Genomic DNA, 9,000 nt, shown 5'->3' with positions numbered 1-9,000 from the left:
TTGTTGTTTTGATCTTCCAGAACAACTTGTGATCAACAACGGTCCACAGTTTCTCTCTCAGGAGTTTGGAAATTTTATGAAATCAAATGGAATTCATCATATCACTTCCGCACTGTATCACCCATCCACAAATGGATTGGCTGAAAGGTTTGTGCAGACAATGAAACAAGCTTTGAAATCAGCTAGAGGACATTCACTCATGCAAAAGCGTCTGGACACATTCTTACTATCCTACAGAAACACACCTTATGCTATAACCCGAAATGTCCTGGCTTTTCTAATGGGGGGACATTAGCTGTGCACTTGCTTTGATCTTCTGAAACCTTCCAGACTGCGACAAATTGTGCAATGGCAACAGCAAGGTCAAGTAACCAGGAGTGTATCCAGAGCAAAAGACCAAACCTTTAATCCTGGAGAACTTGTTTTGGCTCGGAACTATGCTTCCGGAGCTAAATGGGTCCCTGCCACTATTATCACTCAAACAGGACCTGTTTCCTGTACTGTCAGGACTGCAGAGGATCTCATCTGGTGGCAGCATGTAGATCAGTTATTGCCAGGTTATACCTGTCCCCAAGACATGTCTCCAGTTGAGTTTCCTGACCTCCCCACTGCCGGTGAGCTACCTTATCAAGAATCACCTGTGCCTGACTCTCCTCCTCCATCACTGCCTTCGGTAACCATAAACCTCCTCCCTGAGCAGGCTGATTGAACAGCCTCACCTGTTTGTGCTTCAAGTTCCCTGCCCACTGTCTGGCCCGCACCGATAACACCTTCAGGTGCAAGAAAGTCCACTGTGATCCACCTAGAGAAAGTCCTTCTCAACAGCTGGACCTTTAGTTGAGGTTAACTCACAGACAGGGCAAAATAATCCCCAAAGGTTAGCTGGGAACTTGAGGCGGTCTATCCTTATTCCATAGTTAGTGTTCGTTTTATTAAAGGGATGTTCTTATTAAGAGGGGAGGAATATGTTGTGTATTGGGTTGTAGATATAGATCGACTTATAGTAACTGAGTTAGGTCACCAGGGGTCAGCCCAGCCGGTTTGGGCTGGTTCTACTTAGTTTTGTGTTATGAAATAAAATGGGCACTTGCAACTGCTCAAGCTCTCTGTGTTTCCAGTGATTTCTTCCTAAACAGTAGAACTCCAAATGATACAGCAACATCCAAGAATGATACATGCACCAACATAGATCCAGCAGATTGTAACATGAAAACTGATAGGTCACATGAGGTATTTTGTCTAAAGCAGTGGTTCCCAGCCTGTGGTCTGCAGACCCCTGGTGGTCCATGATGGTACTGTACAGGGTCTGTGGAAAGTTTACGATAGAAATTTAAATACATGTACGGAACCTCTCGCAGCAAGCACATCCTTCAACCCGCATTGCTTCCTGTGGCTCGGAAAGCTGCGCAGGCTAAGGTACGTGCTGGCTGCCAGGAGGCATGGGAGCTGAGAGGCTCTGTGTCAGCAGCCGGCACATCCCTCAGCTCACACTGCTTCCCGAGAGGGCTGAGGGATGAGCTCGGGAAGCAGCACAGGCTGAGGGACATGCAGGTTGCAGGAACAGTTCTATTGTTTGGGGGTGTGTAAGATTTTAATAGATTGAAAAGGAGTCCATATGCTCAAAAAGGTTGGAAGCCATTGGTCTAAAGCATCGTTGAGTTATGAATATGTATATTCATAAGCCAATTTTCATAAAGCAAGGGGGACCATCATAGGGATGTGAATAACTAGTTGACTAGTCACTTCCCCTTCACTTGCTGTCGCTATCAGAAAGCAGTAATGCCGCATGGAGCCCAGGCCCAGGCTACATGTGGCGCTGCTACTTTGAAATGCCCCAGGGAGCATGGGGCCAGCGGGGTTCCCCTTTGAAGTATAGCAACAGCCCTGGAGCGCCCTTATCAACTAATCGGATAATCGATGCAAATTGCATCAACTATTCAATTGGCTAATTAATATAAATGTAACATCCCTATGCCATCACACACTGTCCTGTCTCTGAGTCTTTCACATAAGCACTGACCTGTGTCTCACAAGCACACACACGTACATTATCCTGAGTCTGTTACGCTCATCTCCCAACACACACTTTTGGTGTTGTTGTAACTGGTTGGTAATTCCTGCAATGCACATGTATTCTCTGAAATTTCATTCTTTCAAAAGTATGCTGCTTTACAGTTTGACTGGTGTTCGCATTTTATCATTTTTATTTCTCTTTACATTTAAATTTAATTCTTTCGGTTGTGAGTTTTATAATACTTAACGTGTCCTGGCTGGAGTAATTACTTCTATGGTAACTTTTACAACTATAACCTATATTCAGATTTGTTGTGTTTACTGGTGATGCACATTTGCACAAACTGCGATGCACATAACCCCATATATTGCTCACATTGATGAGCAAAGTAAGAGGGAACATGCCAGCAATGCAGGAGCAGCACCACCCAAATGTCAGGCAGATCAAGACACAGGGGGCCCACTGTCTATTCTGCCCTGGGGCCTAGCATTGCTGCCAGCAGGCCTGCCAAAGCCTGCTTGTCTGCTCTGCCCTGCTACCTGGCAACCAGAGCCCACAGCTTCTTTGTTGTACTGTCTTTCCAAGGGGCAGGAGCTTTTACAATGTTGGATGCTCTATGCTCCAAGACCCTGAGTCCTCTGCTGGGCCTAAGGGACAGAGCCTGACTATTTCCTGCTCTGCGAAGTCCCTTGCTGTTGGTGGTGCCCATTGTCATGGTGAGGTGAGGAGGCTCCCCCTCCCCCCCATTGACCCAAAGGAGGAGGGACCCCTGCAAACCCACAGCACTCTCTCATGTTAGCTTTTTCACACTGTAAATGTGCTGCTGAAGTTGTTCTTTAGTTCAGTGTTTCTCAACAAGTGGTATGAGAGAGAAGCCTGGGGGGTACATCAACACCTGAAATTTGGAGAAAACTGAATTTTTGTTTTAAGTTTTACAGCGCTTTCTTATTTTTCTACTTTTTACACCCAAAAATTTCATCGCCTGCCCAGCTATGATTAAGTTGTTTAAACAAATGTGTTGCAATGGTAGGGAAAAAAAATGTGTCTCTCTGAAAACTGTAGGTACTGGGAGTACTTATTGTTTTTTATAAGGAGTACTTTATAAAAAAAGGTTGAGAAACACTGCTTTAGTTTACTTGGGGAAAAACCATGCAGTGTTCATCTGACATGGCCCATTGCTAGGCAATCCGGCGTGGGATTAGAAAGCGCAGCCTTACCCCTGTCAGGGCAGGGTGGCTGGGGATCCTGGTATCAGCCCAACATGGTGGGGGCTCCTGCTGTCCCTGTCTTCACCTCCCCCATCTTCCAGGTCCATCTGCATAATCCCCAGCCCCTCTATAGAGAGAGAGAGACAGACAGACAGACAGACAGACGAGTGAGAGAAAAATCAAATACCACCACATTAACTATTTTGACCACCACCAAGCAGCATAAAGTGCCTCTGAACATGTAATCCCGTGGTATTAAGGATCTGGCTACTGAAGAAATGGTACCTCTTTTACAGTGTTCATTGCATTGCTGGAAAGTTAAATCCAACACAAGTAAAAATTAACACTAATTATAATAGGAACAATAGGAAAGCAAGAAAAAAACTAATTGGTAAAGAAATTATTTGTATTGCTTATGATTATTACAAAGAACTACCATAACCAACTCATTGGGGAACACTGACAATGGAACATCATTTAGCCTTATTAATAATAAACAGTTACCTGGCATTGACCTCAGTGTGCATCAAAAGGGATGTTAAAGCGGCAATGTTTTGCCAAATTCCTTGCTAGGTCCAGGCACAATCTGAAGTCAGTGACAGTGCATGCTAATGGAGACCCATTTCATTCCAAATGACCTGATTCAGCGTCAGGTTGGCAGTTCTGAAGCCCGGCACAGCAATGTGTGATACAGGCAGTCCCCGGGTTACGTACAAGATAGGGACTGTAGGTTTGTTCTTAAGTTGAATTTGTATGTAAGTCGGAACTGGTGTCCAGATTCAGCCGCTGCTCTGCCCCGGGCTTCCTGGAATCAGCTGCTGATCAGTTTCAACAGCGGCTGAATCTGGACGCCTGGGACAGAGCAGCTGTGACGCTGCCGGGTAGGCCTCTGCAGCGCCGCACCTCGGCACTGTGGGGACCAACTCAGAAGCACCCCAGCTGCTCTACCCCAGGTGTCCCCAAGTCAGCCGCTGCTGAAACTGACCAGTGGCTGACTGCAGGAAGCCCGGGGCAGAGCAGCTCTGCCTCAGGCTTCCTGTAGTCAGCCGCTGGTCAGTTTCAGCAGCAGCTGACTTGGGGACGCCTGGGGCAGAGCAGCTGGGGTGCTGCTGGGTTGGTCCAGTAGCGCCGCACCTCGGCACTGTGGGACCAACCCGGCAGCCCCCCAGCTGCTCTACCCCAGGCGTCGGCGAGAAAAGCCTGGTCTGCTTGGGGGGGGGGCGCACTAGCTGCGCCCCCCCCCCCAGCAGACCAGGGAAACGCGGAGCGGCTTTTCTCGCCGCGGAGGACACAGGCGGCGGGACTGCGGCACGTCTCAGCGGTCCCGCCGCCCGCGTCCTCCACAGCGAGAAAAGCCTGGTCTGCTGGGGGGGGCACAGTAGCCCCCCACGTCTCCCTGGTCTGCTGGGGGGGGGGCACTAGCTCCACATCTCCCTGGTCTGCTGGGGGGAAGGGCCACCCGCGCCACCAGAGGTGGCAACAGTGGGGAAGGCACCCCGCACTAGCGGGCCCCCCCCAGTTTGTAACTAGGGGTCCGACTTAAGTCGGACTGACGTAACCCGGGGACTGCCTATACATTGGTTAGTGTCCCTTGAGAGGATGACCCAGAAGGCAGCAGCTACACTGTTCCAGGATCTTGTTGACATTACAATCCCAGGAGGTGGCCACAAGGGCTGAGGCTAATCCAAGGGAAGGGAGAAGTTAGCTGCTCCTGCCCAGCAATGCTTACCAGACGGTGACAGCCAGCAGTCAGGATGGCCCATAACCCCACTAGACAGCACTGTGTAGGGATAGCTCAGTGGTTTGAGCATTGGCCTGTTAAACCCAGGGTTGTGAGCTCAATCCTTGAGGGGACCATTTAGAGATTTGGGGCAAATCTGTCAGGGATGGTGCTTGGTCCTGCTCTGAGGGTAGGGGTCTGGACTCAATGATCTCAAGGTCCCTTCCAGCTCTATGAGATGGTATATCTCCTTATATTGTACAAGCCAAGGCCTCATCTATCACGTGACTTCTCCAGATTTCTGGTTTAGCCTTGTATGTAGGGCTCACTGTGATAAACGCCTCTCCCAGTTCCTTAGTACACACCTCATCAAGCTGAAGGAGACTGTGCACAAATAGTATGAAGAAATGTGCAGTCAACTGGACATGTTGAGAATGAATGTACAGGAAAGTAAACAAAATGGCCAAGCAACAGTTTTTGGCTCACTGGGTCATTTGTACGTCATACATTATAGTCTTCTGGTGTGATGGATAAACATCCTCTCCATTCAAATATAAAAAAGGAGAACATTGGGCCTGCTGGGAGCCTACACGTTACTAGCAGCATGAACATGAACAAAGGCAGTGAAACAGGAGACACAGCGTTGGCAAAACTACAGCACACTAGGTCAGGTCAACATATTCCTGACCAGAGAGGATGGTACCAAAACACACACTGATCTCTCCAACTATGTAAACCCATTCATAAGCACTGGCACAGGAACACACCAGCTCCTTGTAACTTATGGATGGGACAGCAGGACAGTGGCTGTTTTGTTGGAATGCACAGGTACAAGGACAAGGGTGGCAGCTAACAGCATCTGGCCTGCAAGACAAAAGGGGTTTGTATCAAAGTATAAAAAGAGAGGCCATAAGAGGGGCAGCTTTGTATGGGCCAAGGGAGCAGTTGGGCTGACAACCTTTAATCAATGTGTCACACTAGAGTTGTGATAAAGAATAGATGGTGAAATCTACAAGACAAAGCCTAAAGTGGCTGATGAATGTTTAGCACTAACCTGTAAATAGCCCAGAGAACCAAACCACCCTCCCCCCCCACTGTGAGGTGTCAGTGCAAACAAGCAACAGCAAGCAATCTCTGCTGCGAATGTGAACAAACTTGTGTGTCTTAGTGCCTGACTGAACAAGAGTGGACTTGTAGGTGCTGAAGTTTTACGTTGTTTTGTTCTCAAGCGTGGTTATGTAAAAACATTATAACTGCATGATGTGCTCTCTCAGCACATTACACTGCAGTACTTGCATCCAGGGATCTGAAATCTTTTGTTTACCTTCTTACAGTACAAATAGTTGTGATCAAAATAGTAATAGAGAGTTCTAGTGTCCGGAGCTCACTTTGGCTATGTCTAGACTGCAAGCCTCTTTTGAAAGAGGCTCTTTCGAAAAAGAGCGTCTAGACAGCACGCGGAATTTCGAAAAAGCAAGCCGCTTTTTCGAAAGAAAGCACCCAGTGAGTCTGGATGCTCTCTTTCTAAAAAGCCTGTTTGCTTTCAAGAACGCCTTCTTTCGAAAGAGCACTTTCGAAAGAAGGCGTTCTTCCTCGTGGAATTAGGTTTACCACCGTCGAAAGAAAAGCCGCATTCTTTCGATTTAATTTCGAAAGAACGCGGCTGCAGTCTAGACGCAGGTGAAGTTTTTTCGAAAAAAGGGTACTTTTTTCGAAAAAAACCCTGAGTCTGGACACAGCCTTTATGTTTAAGTGAAATTGAAAAAATATCCATAATATTTATAAGAAATTAAAATGATATTCTAGTATTGCTTAACAGGTGATTAACACAGCAATTAATTGCAATTCTTTTGTAATCAAGTTATCTTGGATTAGCTGAGATTAACCAATAGCCTTACTAATGTGTATATTAGCTGTAGCTAAAATAGGTGCTCACAGTCTTCTCTCTCCTGCTGAGTACTCTGTTCCACAAACAGTTAGTAACAAAATATTTACCCTACTTTCTTAATTTGCATGTGTAACCCTTGTGCTAGGTGGAGCCAACAGCACTCAGGGCTGGGTACAATAGCTAGGGATTTCTTTTCAACAATAGACCACGTAATCCACTCAAGCCCCAGCCTGTAACCTGGAAAAAAATCACACACCACCCCAGGCACCGCTGAGTGGCAATACTGCCCCTCTTGCAGGCACAGTGTCTGTGGAAGAGAAATGTTTAATAAAAGGAGAGACATCACCTGACATTAATTAGGGAAGATACCACAAGAAGGATTCATAATCATCAAACAGTGAGCAGGACACTTACCCAGAGCGTGTGAGACATTGTCTTCTGTCTGATTCTTGAGTTCTGCAATCCAAAGCTCCTTCTTTATGTCCTCTCACCCCACTCGGGGACAGTCCTTGGTCAGTGAGAACCCTGGTTCAGAGGTGGAGCCATGTGAGTTCACCTCCCTCCTGGGGAAGAATGCACTTGCTCGTTTTGTCCTCCAGCTGCTGTTCCACTCACTACCTGGGGAAGAATGCATTTGTGTGCTTTGCCCTCCAGCTGTGGCCATTTGTGGTCATCTTCTGCTGCCTTCTGCCTCTCTGGTGTGACCTCAGCTGGTCAGTTTCTTGAGGCTGCACCCAGCTCTTAGTTATTGTCAGCTATTCATGGGGGGAACCTGAAACAGGCTGGGAGGAAATGCTGCCCCATCACACATGATATCAGGACCATTGAACACTGAACAAGAGAGTCCATACAGTCTCTCTAGCACTGTCTGTGACCAGTGGAGGAAACACATTAAAGCAGAAGGTCCTCAAGCAGCAGCTACGCCTCCTAGCTCAGACACCAACCCCACTCCTCTTACTCTCCCAGGGGCTGGCATTTGAGACCCCTGTTTAATAGAAACATAGAATCGTGGACTGGAAGGGACCTCGAGAAGTCGTCTAGTCCAGTCCCCTGCCCTTGTGGCAGGACCAAGCTCCATCTCTAGACCATCGCTGACAGGTGTGTGTCTAATCTGATCTTCAAATTCCCCAATGGTGCATCTTGCTGTGCCTGGTAACAGCTGTTCAGGAGCAACTGCTGAGTGGTGCAAGGAGCCTTCCTGTGTGGCTTGTGCTGCTGGGGACCCTTTTTTACCATTTCAGCTATACGGAGTGGAAGCATTTCAGGGTGGTCTCCATCTCCAACTGGCCTTCTAGCTGGGACTTGCTTTATTGCAGCGTCTCACAGGTCCTGCCCAGGCTGGACTAAGTGCATGGGCTCCTTCTTTATCCAGCCAGTGCTTAACCATGTCCCCTAACTACTCTTTGGGGATTGAAGCTTGGCCCCATCCCTTTATCCCCTTTTCAAACCCTGGCTCCTTGGGCAGAGCAGCCGACCCATGGGTACTAGCAATACAGTATAACAGCTCCTGCACTCGCTGTCTGGAGGGCCCTAGGGTTGCAGGTTCTGGGGCGCTCTCCCATCTGTCCCATTGTTCTGGATGGCAGACCACTCTTCCAGTCACTGCCTTGAATATGGAAACTCCCTGAGAGGCCACAAAGCCACTTATGGTCATCAAAATCCATGGCAGTCTCTGGCCCCATTCCTCCACTGCAGACTCACAGCTTTGCCCCAAAGGGCTGTGGGGTATGCTTCGACTGTTCAACCTGGCCAGCATGAGGAAGGTGTCCTGCTCTGCGCAATCTCTGCTTAATCCCAAATGCTTCACAAATCCCTTCAGTAATGGCCCCAGGACTGCATTGCACCAGGATGAGTCAGTTCTCTTTTGAAATGCCCCCTCCCCCATGATAATTACCTGCCCAATTAGTGCACAGGCTGTGCTTGGAAAAGGGACGCTGGATTTGGGTTGTATCTGAGGCCAAGGCCCCTTCTATTCTCTGCTATTGCGGAAGCCCAGTGATTACTCCAACATCTGCATTATTGGCTGCACAGGGCAGGAAGTTCTTTGCAAATTATTTCACATCAAGGCTCATATGTGGCCACTAGCCAGCAGCTTGCAACCTAACCAAGGTTTCTTTATTCCCAAATCAGCCTCTTCATGGACTGAAGAAGTTATTTTTGTTCTCAGTGC

The 9,000-nt window shown here is 48.0% G+C and overlaps 1 protein-coding gene across 5 annotated transcripts in view; it reads right to left on the bottom strand.

Annotated features, from left to right (window-relative positions):
• Positions 1-9,000, bottom strand: part of LOC112543745 (zinc finger protein 75A) — a 59,423-nt gene that overhangs the window by 18,212 nt on the left and 32,211 nt on the right. For 2 of the 5 annotated variants that reach the window (XR_012896954.1, XR_012896955.1), the window contains exon 8: positions 7,245-7,448. The exons of 2 other annotated variants lie outside the window; for them this stretch is intronic. The gene's annotated coding sequence lies outside the window, so the exon portion shown is untranslated. The remainder of the gene's footprint in view (positions 1-7,244; positions 7,449-9,000) is intronic. One more of the 5 variants, XR_012896956.1, reaches the window with a different exon arrangement.

This window comes from Pelodiscus sinensis, chromosome 20 (assembly GCF_049634645.1).
Source record: "Pelodiscus sinensis isolate JC-2024 chromosome 20, ASM4963464v1, whole genome shotgun sequence".
Taxonomy (NCBI): domain Eukaryota; kingdom Metazoa; phylum Chordata; order Testudines; family Trionychidae; genus Pelodiscus; species Pelodiscus sinensis.
The sequence above is the reverse complement of the archived record's forward strand: the minus strand, read 5'-3'. Positions and strand labels throughout refer to the sequence as shown.